This window comes from Ictidomys tridecemlineatus, chromosome 2 (assembly GCF_052094955.1).
Source record: "Ictidomys tridecemlineatus isolate mIctTri1 chromosome 2, mIctTri1.hap1, whole genome shotgun sequence".
Taxonomy (NCBI): domain Eukaryota; kingdom Metazoa; phylum Chordata; class Mammalia; order Rodentia; family Sciuridae; genus Ictidomys; species Ictidomys tridecemlineatus.
In genome coordinates this window covers 39,710,050-39,722,295 of record NC_135478.1, presented here as the reverse complement: position 1 = coordinate 39,722,295, position 12,246 = coordinate 39,710,050, and positions in this window count along the sequence as shown.

The window sequence follows — 12,246 nt, the reverse complement described above, 5'->3', positions numbered from 1 at the left end:
TGAATGTACACAGTAACATATTAATTCTCTAAATTATAGAAGTCTAGAATCTTGCTCATGAAACTGCCTCCAGGAAACTGGTACTTAACCTAGACTTAATCATCTCTTGGTCTCTTATGATTTTCAGTGTTTTTTTTTTTCTTCCTGGAAGAACTAAGGGAATAGCTGCAGATATCTTGAGATTGGATCAATCTTTTAACTTCTCTGAGCATGCTAAGGGCTGAAATTTTGAATTTGGCTTTTACTTGCAGTTAAGAAGACTTTCGAACTATGAATCCAGTCTAGTGTCTACCAGAAATTAGAGAAAAATACCTTGGGGCATGGCTAGAAGATAACAATAATAGCCCTGTTACCTCTGATTTCTTCATGCCCTTGTGTAATTTTCTTCCCTTGAGAGTGGGATGAATTTAATGACTCCTTTCTAGTGAATAGAATATGGCAAAAGCAATGTGATGTTATTTTTGAAGTTGAGTTACAAAAAGACTATGGCTTTCAACTTAGAAAGTCTCTCTTATTTCTTTGCTCAATTATGCAGTAGAAAGATAGCTGTCATGCTGTAAACAGCTCTAGGGTGAGGCCTATCTGTTAAAGAATTAGGGTCTCCAAGGGAGATCTGAGGCCTGCTCAGAGTCGTGAGAAAGTTTGGAAGCATATTCTTCCTCAATTGAACTTTGTGATGACTGCAATTTGGCTAACACTTGGTTGCATCTCAAAGATGCATACCAAGTTGGAGGTACCCAGCTAAGCTATGTCCATCCCTGGCCCATGGAATCTGATACAGTAAATATTGCTTTAAACTTCTATATTTTGAGGGAGGTAGTCATGCAGCAATAGATAAGTAATATGGGTGTTATGAATTCAAAGTCTCAGAGGCCAAGAAGTGCTATAGAGAAGATAAGGCTATAGAGATCCCCAACTTACATAGACTCAAGTTTACCCACTAAAACTTTCATTTCATTGGCAAGTTGTCTCTTTACCCCAAAGAGAATATTCCACAAAATCGCAGGTAAACCGGGCACATGCTTGTAACCCCAGTGGCTTGGGAGGCTAAGGCAGGAGGATTGCGGGTTCAAAGATGGCCTCAGCAACAGCAGGGTGCTAAGCAATTCAGTGAGGTTCCATCTGTAAATACAAAATAGGGCTGGTTGAGTACCCCCAAGTTCAATTGATGGTACCCTTCAAAAAAAAATTGCAGGTAATGAGAATTCAGGCAAAGCAGACAAAATAGAAATATTTCATCTTTGGTTCCTATGTATAAATTTCAGTACTGAGCTCTCCACCAGGACCCTGGGTTATAGAATCAGAGAAGCATGCTTGATGTCCAGACAGTAGCTGGCTATAACTGGCTTGGGAGAGTTTACTGTGAGCACTGCTCCTCACCTTTGCTCTCAGTGTAGGAAGTTGGTAGCTTGAAATTGGCTATGGTGGGAGTATTATATCAAGAAAATTAGCAAAAGCCACCAATCAGGGTTAATGCTTTTTCCAGAACACCACTGTTTATAACCAAGAGCAGCTAAATCTCCTAGACTTCATCAAAGTCCCAAGGATCTACCTGAATTCTATTTCTAGTGGAGTAAATGAGGGCTAAAGAAGAGAAGTTGACCATGCTACCCGCAGGAGAATGACAAAATAGATAGTTGCATCGAAATTGGATGCCTCATTGCAGAAAGAGGGAGTTCAAATTGATGTAGGTTTGCCTCAGCCTCCTGACTTTAGATTCAAATGAGTAAAATCCTACTTGCTACTATTATTTTTTATCAGTAGATATAAGAAGTAAGTATTAAATATTGTTTCAGGACCACAGAATCAATAAGATCAGGTCCTAAGTAAGAGCTAAGGATGAGATGACACAGATTCTATAAGGCCAGAGCCTAAGTAAGATAAATATGCACAATAGCACATTAATTATATGTTCTACTGCCCCCCACTCTGCATTGTCTTCTGATCCTTTCATGTTTTTAATTTCAGGGGAAAAAAACCTGTGGAATCAATGAAAAAAAACTTTAAAATGGTTAATGTTAAAGCTATACCAAGAAAATTTGGGATATATTTAAAAAAATATGATACCAAAATTAAAGAATCCCATCCAAGATGTTTTATAAGACTGTGGCATAAAACCCACTTTCCAGGAAGGAAGCTTTGCACCATATCCCAATTCAATACACTCAATATCTAGGTTTCTATTTCTATGATAAGGACATGGCATAGTGTGTGACACCATCTCTGAAGTCATCAGAATCTGGGCCACATTTGCTAAGGTTCATGGTTCCCATCATTTTAGTATCCTTGCTACTTAATTTGCAGGAGGCGAAATGCCCAAGCAAAATAAATGTAAAACTAACCTTTAAATATTCAAAATATCCAGAAAAAGAATTTCTAAGCCATATAACAGGCAAACATTAAGGAAGACCTGAAAGTCATACCAACCTGAAAGCAAAATTAATGCAAAAAGAAATGAGATAATAATTTGCCTTTCAGGTTGTGTTAGAAATATGGATGAAGCAGAAGTTTCTAATCCCAACCTAATGACAGAAATAACAAGTATAATATATTAACATGAATCAAGATTTGTAGAGACAGCTATGTAAGAAAATGAGTTGTGTGGGTGACTTGCTGCAGAGATAAAAGCTAACGATAAGAGGATACAGATGCTATATTCCCACGGAAAATACTAGAGATCCCCAAAACGGTGTTTTGCTGTGTTACAATATCTTTTAAAAGAGAGGCTATAAAATAAGTAAAGAGTATTTGCTAAAGCCATGAAAATCAGATGTCATAAGAAAACATTAAAAAAATGAAGAAACCTTCATCCAATGAGATAAAATACAAGCAAATGCTTTCCTTTGAGCTCCTGCTGTCCTCAGTAACAAGCCAGAAACCTACTTGGTCTATGTGCAAGCCCATTCCAGGAGCTGAATGATCTGTATGACTTGAAGATGCTTCCACAAGAGCAGCCTTATCTGAATTTCTCATTAGGTTTTTTTCCTTTGCTAGATTCTAGCCTGTGACAGAGTCTTAGATTCTTATGAGGCAAAGTATTAGAAGGTTTCATGATGGGGTGGGTCTTCTGAGAACATTGACATAGGGATTTTATATTATTATGGAGCATATTTTAAATTATGTGATACTTTTGTTAGACACTATGGTGGGAGCATTATACCAAGAAAATTGGCAAAAGCCACCAATCAGGGTTATTGCTTTTTCCAGAACCCCACTGTTTATAACAATTAATTTAATAACAATCAGTATCTTAACAATGCTTACTCTTAGAGAAAGTACTGACTGCAAAGGGGTGGAGGGGATCCTGGAGACACTCTCCTCTTTTGTATCTAGGTTGGTTGCATGGATGTTTTTCAGTTTGTAAGATTACAATGACCTGTAGACTTAAGATTTGTGCACTTCCCTGCATTTACATTCCAATAAACGTGCCACTAAACCCAAACAAAAAAAAACAATGATAGCTATGCCAAAGCTCTACCCTATCTGTTCAGGAAAATTGATCTATCAAAAGGCATTTATGAATCACTATATAAAAGCAGAGAACTGCACTAAATGCTATGTGACATTTCCTGCTCCTAAGGAGATTCTCATTCAATAAAAGAGATAGAAATGATCCACCATTATTTACATTGCAATGTGCATGAATCCACCAATTCATGCACATTGCAATGTAAATAAACAGCATTGGAATCATACATGACATGTATTATAGAAGCAATGCAGATACAGCATCAGAAGTTACAAAAAGGGAAAGATTGGTTTTGGTGATAAAAACCATAAAATGAATATTTCATTACTCCTCATACCCACCCACAGGCCATGCCCTGGCCAGTGTCCTGAAACACCCTGCATATATTGAGCATTATTAACTAGATTAACTAGATAAGTCAGAGGAGGCAGATAGGAAAGAGAAAACTTTGCAGACAGAAACAAAACTAATTCTAATCCCAGTTTCATCATTTACAGGATGTGAGACTAAACATATTCCCCATGGTAATCAACTATTTGTTTTGTTCTTCTAGACTTTCTCTCATTTCAAATTGGAATTCCAAACTTGCTACCATAGCTGAGGCAACCAGTCTTAATACCTCATTCACTACCACTTTAATTGGTCCAGGAATGGCCACGTGACCCAATCCCAGATTAATCAGAGTCACTGCCCATGTCTCTTGGGTAGTGAAACTGAGAGAAAGAGCTTCCATGGGCCATGTTCCCAGTCACATGCAAAAGCCAACGTGAAGGAATTAAACTGATGTGCAGAAAAATGCAGAAAAAAAATCAATAAGAGGAGGGGCCCACCACCTTTATTCTCCCTTGTTCCAGAAAACCCTACTATTCAGGATTGTACCTACCCTTTTCATTGTTTGGGTATTTGTGGAAACTAATTCCCATTTGGCTTAAGCTACTTCGAACTGGGTTTTAGTGGCTGATAATTAAAAGAACCATAACTAAATACATTTCCCTCACTATACTTTGGTTTTCTCATCTGGAAAAACTGAAACTACAAACATATAATATGTAAGTTTGAGATAAAGATGAAATTTCTTTTATAAGGTACAATTGTTCAGGGTTAATTACCAAGGCATATCAATGTAGGGATTTCCATCATACATTTAAAGAGTTCTCTGAACTAGTATCAATGTACTTTTCCTCTGACTTTACAAAGAAGTTGTACAATCCATAAACCACACCCCCATCATTCAAGAAAAGCAGAGTAGACTGATCTCAGATATTTCCCACAAACCACTTTTCTTTTCCCCAGCCAAATCTGATTTCAAACCCAGCTCATTTACCATATTGTTCTCCATGCCAATGTTGATCCCTCTGACCTCTTACACCAGGATTTTGCTCGTTTCCCACAGTATTTTATTTTTAATCTTGCTGAATGTTTGTTTTACTTGACACACTCTCCAACTCTCCTTCTTTAAGGTTAAGTATGTACTTGATATGGCTCCTTGAATTTTAACCCCTGGTAAAAAGATGTGTAGTCAACACTTCTGTTCTAATAACCAGAATGCTCTCCACACAGCCTCAAACCATCTCCAAACTACAAGAAAATAATTCTAACTAGAATTTATTGAACACTTGTTATATACTAGTTTTTTCACTAACCTATATATTCACATTATTTCATTTAATACTCACTTCGACACTTTAAGGTAAGATACTTTTATTTTCCCTGGATATTAGACAAAGAAATTGAGCCATAGAACATTATATAAATTACTTTACTACCTAGAAATTTTAAGATCTTATAGCTAATAAGATATAGAGCTCAAATTTAAATTGAGAAAGTACAACATGACAGATTACATTCTGACTACTGTGAAAAGATACAAAATGAATCAAATACTTTAGACATCAGACTGGTCCCTCTTCCTTCCTCAGACCCCCACCAAATCTATTTTAGAATATGAATTCCTTAGGCTAAATCTTCATATGAATGAAATCTTTGATAGGTAGGTTTGTGAGATATAAACTCAACCTAAAAAGAAAATATTTCTATTATTTTTATACCTCCCACCAACTTTTGAGCATATTTACATGCTTAGGAAACATAAAAGCATGTTCATAGGAGATAAAGACTCAAAAATCAAAGCCTTTTATAAAGGAGGGTTTTTTTTTTAACAAAAATATTGGCAGGAGCTGGACATGGTGGCACACACCTGTAATCCCAGCAGCTCGGGAGGCTGAGACAGGAGGATTGAAAGTTCAAAGCCAGCCTCAGTAATAGTGAGGCACTCAGCAACTCTGTGAGACCCTGTCTCTAAATAAAATACAAAATAGGACTAGGGATATGGCTCAGTGGTCAAGTGCCCCTGAGTTCAATCCCGGGTACCCGCTACCCACCCACCTACGCCACCAAAAAAATAGAAGGAGTCAGACTTCAGGAAAAAATAGCTTGCCAAATAAAAACACAAAATAATTTGTAAGGGCAAAAATTGCAAAATTACCAAGGTCACATAGTTTGCATTAATCTGTTCACTGTAGAAAAACAATAATCTCCAAGTATGATTGTTATATCTACAAAGGATGTTACATATCTTTAAAATCAGCTTTGTAAATATCAGGGCTCTGCTTATTTTGCTGGGAGTGAGTAATTCAGAGGAGATATTCAAAGTTTCATTTATTTTAGGGACCAGAACTAGACAGGGTGACCCTGTTATTTTTGGTTTATCTCATTCTGGGACATCTTATGCATATTTATTCATAATGGTGGCAGGACAAAGTGTTCATTTTGCTTCCACACTGCCCATGATCGACACAGCTCTGATGACACTAGACAACAGTTAGGTCATCTGGGTAACCTGAAGGATAATGAAAATACCTTGTGGCTGACTCAGAAATCATGTCATTGATAAAGTGGTTATTACTGTTAACACTTCATGGAAGGAAACCTTATAGGGGAAGGAATTTTAATGAGCTGGGACGCCTGTTTTCCCTCGGTTTAAAGAATACATCATGTTCCTCCTGAAAACATGGACTTAAGTCCCAGCTCCGTAAATTAGCAGGAGTTTGACCCTGACAAAGTCACTGGAGTATGGGTGATATAGAACTCAGTCACGGACCACCGGCAGAGCAGGCCCAGCGGCTGGTAGCGGGCCGGAGCCGGCCCCACCCCCAGTGCCTGCAAGGTAGGCGTACCGGGGACCCATCGGGAGGTTAGGCCCAGCAACCTACGGAGAGACAGAGGTGCCCCTCGCGCCTGCTGGGTAGGCGGACCTTCCACCGGCCAGCAGAGCAGACCTAGGGCCCGCCAGCGTGGTAGACAGATCGCACCAATTGGTGGAGGATCACAGCCACCATCTGTCCTGCAAGGGAGACTTTTCAACTATACAAGAGCAATATAAATAAATAGAGGGAAAATTTCAAAAACACAACAGTTTCACCAAGCAGAAAGAAACGCCAGCAGTATGAAAAGACAAGGAAAGAAAGGACCACAGGCAATGCAGGTCAACTCAACTCTAGAAGAGGTAATAGCTGCAACAGATGGAATGTCAGACAGAGAGGTCAGGATATACATGCTTCAGATGATCTGGAGTCTCAAGGAAGACATGAGACAGCAAAATCAGACAATGAAAGATCACATTGACAAGGAACTTCATAAACAAATCCAGGAAGTAAAAGATCAATTTCACAGGGAGATAGAGGAAATAAAAAACAAACAAATAGAAATCCTAGAAATGCAGGAAGCAATAAACCAACTTAAAAACTCAATTGAGAAAACTACCAGCAGAGTGGATCACTTAGAAGATAGAACATCAGACAATGAAGACAGAGTATTTCAACTTGAAAAGAACATAGACAGCTCAGCAAGTCTGCTAAGAAACCATGAGCAGAACATCCAAGAAATATGGGATAATATCAAAAGACCAAACTTAAGAGTCATTGGGATACAGGAAGGCACAGAGCTCCAAACCAAAGGAATAGACAATTTATTCAGTGAAATAATACAAGAAAACTTCCCAGACTTGAAGAATGAGACAGAACCCCAAATCCTAGAAGCCTACAGGACGCCGAATGTGCAAAATCATAAGAGATCCACACCTAGACACATTATAATGAAGATGTCCAACATACAGAATAAGGAGAGAATTTTAAAAGCTACAAGAGAAAGGAAGCAGATTACATTTAGGGGTAAACCAATCAGGATAACAGCTGACCTCTCAACACAGACTCTAAAAGCTAGAAGATCCTGGAATAACATATTTCAAACGCTAAAAGAAAATGGGTTCCAACCAAGAATCGTGTATCCGGCGAAATTAAGCTTCAGGATGGAAGATGAAATTAAAACATTCCATGATAAACAAAAGTTAAAAGAATTCGCAGCTAGAAAACCATCTCTTCAAAAAATCCTTGGCAAAACACTACAGGAAGAGGAAATGGAAAACAACAATGAAAACCAACAGTGGGAGGTAGGACAGTAAAGGGGGGAAAAAATCAAAGAGAAAAACAAATCAGGTTTAACAGCATTAATAAACAAACATGGCTGGAAGAACAAACCATATCTCAATAATAACCCTAAATGTTAATGGCTTAAACTCACCAATTAAGAGACACAGGCTAGTTGAATGGATCACAAAACAAGATCCAACAATATGCTGCCTACAGGAGACGCATTTGATAGGAAAGGATATACATAGACTGAAGGTGAAAGGTTGGGAAAAATCATATCACTCATATGGACTGCGGAAACAAGCAGGAGTGTCCATACTCATATCCAATAAAATAGATTTCAAACCAAAGTTAATCAAAAGGGATAAAGAAGGACACTACATACTGCTCACGGGAACCATACACCAACAAGACATAACAATCATAAATATATATGCCCCAAACAACGGTGCTGCTGCGTTCATCAAGCAAACTCTTCTCAAGTTCAAGAGTCTAATAGACCACCATACAATAATCATGGGAGACTTCAACACACCTCTCTCACCACTGGACAGATCTTCCAAACAAAAGTTGAATAAGGAAACTATAGAACTCAATAACACAATTAACAACCTAGACTTAATTGACATATATAGAATATACCACCCAACATCAAGCAGCTACACTTTTTTCTCAGCAGCACATGGATCCTTCTCAAAAATAGATCATATATTATGTCACAGGGCAACTCTTAGACAATATAAAAGAGTGGAGATAATACCATGCATCTTATCTGATCATAATGGAATGAAACTAAAAATTAGCGATAAAAGAAGCAAGGAAAAATCATGCATCACTTGGAGAATGAACAATAGGTTACTGAATGATCAATGGGTTTTAGAAGACATCAAGAAGGAAATTAAAAAATTCTTAGAGTTTAATGAAAACACAGACACAACATATCGGAATCTATGGGACACATTGAAAGCAGTTCTAAGAGGAAAATTCATTGCTTGGAGTTCATTCCTTAAAAAAAGAAAAAACCAACAAATAAATGATCTCATACTTCATCTCAAAATTCTAGAAAAAGAAGAGCAAAACAACAGCAAAAGAAGTAGAAGGCAAGAAATAATTAAAATCAGAGCTGAAATTAATGAAATCGAAACAAAAGAAACAATTGAAAAAATTGACAAAACGAAAAGTTGGTTCTTTGAAAAGATAAATAAAATTGACAGACCCTTAGCCATGCTAGCGAAGAGAAGAAGAGAGAGAACTCAAATTACTAGCATAAGGGATGAAAAAGGCAAGATCACGACAGACACTTCAGAAATACAGAAGATAATAAGAAATTATTTTGAATCCTTATACTCCAATAAAATAGAAGATAGTGAAGGCATCGATAAATTTCTTAAGTCATATAATCTGCCCAGATTGAGTCAGGAGGATATAGACAACCTAAACAGACCAATATCAATTGAGGAAATAGAAGAAACCATCAAAAGATTACCATCTAAGAAAAGCCCAGGACTGGATGGGTTTACAGCAGAGTTTTACAAAACCTTTAAAGAGGAACTAATACCAATACTTTTCAAGCTATTTCAGGAAATAGAAAAAGAGGGAGAACTTCCAAATTCATTCTACGAGGCCAACATCACCCTGATTCCGAAACCAGACAAAGACACTTCAAAGAAAGAAAACTACAGACCAATATCTCTAATGAACCTAGATGCAAAAATCCTCAATAAAATTCTGGCAAATCGAATACAAAAACATATCAAAAAAATTGTGCACCATGATCAAGTAGGATTCACCCCTGGTATGCAAGGCTGGTTCAATATACGGAAATCAATAAATGTTATTCACCACATCAATAGACTTAAAAATAAGAACCATATGATCATCTCGATAGATGCAGAAAAAGCATTCGACAAAGTACAGCATCCGTTTATGTTCAAAACTCTCGAAAAACTAGGGATAACAGGAACATACCTCAACATTGTAAAAGCAATTTATGCTAAGCCTCAGGCTAGCATCATTCTGAATGGAGAAAAATTGAAGGCATTCCCTCTAAAATCTGGAACAAGACAGGGATGCCCTCTCTCACCACTCCTGTTCAACATAGTTCTCGAAACACTGGCCAGAGCAATTAGACAGACGAAAGAAATTAAAGGCATAAAAATAGGAAAAGAAGAACTTAAATTATCACTATTTGCAGATGACATGATTCTATACCTAGCAGACCCAATATGGTCTACAAAGAAACTGTTAGAGCTAATAAATGAATTCAGCAAAGTGGCAGGTTATAAAATCAACACGCATAAATCAAAGGCATTCCTGTATATCAGCGACAAATCCTCTGAAATGGACACGAGGACAACCACCCCGTTCACAATATCCTCAAAAAGAATAAAATACATGGGAATCAACCTAACAAAAGAGGTGAAAGACTTATACAATGAAAACTACAGAACCCTAAAGAGAGAAATTGAAGAAGACCTTAGAAGATGGAAAAATATACCCTGTTCATGGATAGGCAGAACTAACATCATCAAAATGGCGATATTACCAAAAGTTCTCTATAGGTTTAATGCAATGCCAATCAAAATCCCAACGGCATTTCTTGTAGAAATGGAGAAAGCAATCATGAAATTCATATGGAAGAATAAAAGACCCAGAATAGCAAAAACAATACTAAGCAGGAAGTGTGAATCAGGTGGTATAGCGATTCCAGATTTCAAACTATACTACAGAGCAATAGTAACAAAAACAGCATGGTACTGGTACCAAAACAGGCGGGTGGACCAATGGTACAGAATAGAGGACACAGAAAACAATCCACAAAACTACAACTTTCTTATATTTGATAAAGGGGCTAAAAGCATGCAATGGAGGAAGGATAGCATCTTCAACAAATGGTGCTGGGAAAATTGGAAATCCATATGCAACAAAATGAAATTGAATCCCTTTCTCTCGCCATGCACAAAAGTTAACTCAAAATGGATCAAGGAGCTTGATATCAAATCAGAGACACAGCATCTGATAGAAGAGAAAGTTGGCTACGACCTACATGCTGTGGGGTCGGGCTCCAAATTCCTCAATAGGACACCCATAGCACAAGAGTTAACATCTAGAATCAACAAATGGGACTTACTCAAACTAAAAAGTTTTTTCTCAGCAAAAGAAACAATAAGAGAGGTAAATAGGGAGCCTACATCATGGGAACAAATCTTTACTCCTCACACTTCAGATAGAGCCCTAATATCCAGAGTATATAAAGAACTCAGAAAATTAGACAACAAGATAACAAATAATCCCATCAACAAATGGGCCAAGGACTTGAACAGACACTTCTCAGAGGAGGACATACAATCAGTCAACAAGTACATGAAAAAATGCTCACCATCTCTAGCAGTCAGAGAAATGCAAATCAAAACCACCCTAAGATACCATCTCACTCCAGTAAGATTGGCAGCCATTACGAAGTCAAACAACAATAAGTACTGGCGAGGATGTGGGGAAAAGGGTACACTTGTACATTGTTGGTGGGACTGCAAATTGGTGCAGCCAATTTGGAAAGCAGTATGGAGATTTCTTGGAAAGCTGGGAATGGAACCACCATTTGACCCAGCTATCCCCCTTCTCGGTCTATTCCCTAAAGACCTAAAAAGAGCATGCTACAGGGACACTGCTACATCGATGTTCATAGCAGCACAATTCACAATAGGAAGACTGTGGAACCAACCTAGATGCCCTTCAATAGACGAATGGATAAAAAAAATGTGGCATTTATACACAATGGAGTATTACTCTGCATTAAGAAATGACAAAATCATAGAATTTGGAGGGAAATGGATGGCATTAGAGCAGATTATGCTAAGCGAAGCTAGCCAAGCCCTAAAAAACAAATGCCAAATGTCTTCTTTGATATAAGGAGAGTAATTAAGAACAGACTAGGGAAGAAGAGCACAAGAAGAAGACCATCATTAAACAGGGTTGAGAGGTGGGAGGGAAAGGGAGAGAGAAGGGAAATAGCATGGAAATGGAACGAGACCCTCAGGTTTATACAAAATTACATACAAGAGGAAGTGAGGGGAAAGGGAAAAATAATACAAGGGGGAGGAATGAATTACAGTAGGGGGGGTAGAGAGAGAAGAGGGGAGGGGAGGGGAGGGGAGGGGGGATAGTAGAGGATAGGAAAGGCAGCAGAATACAACAGACACTAGGATGACAATATGTAAAGCAATGGAAGTGAAACTGATGTGATTCTGCAAGCTGTATAAGGGGCAATATGGGAGTGCATAACCCACTTGAATCAAAATGTGAAATATGATATATCAAGAACTATGTAATGGAGGGGTAAGACAAGATAAT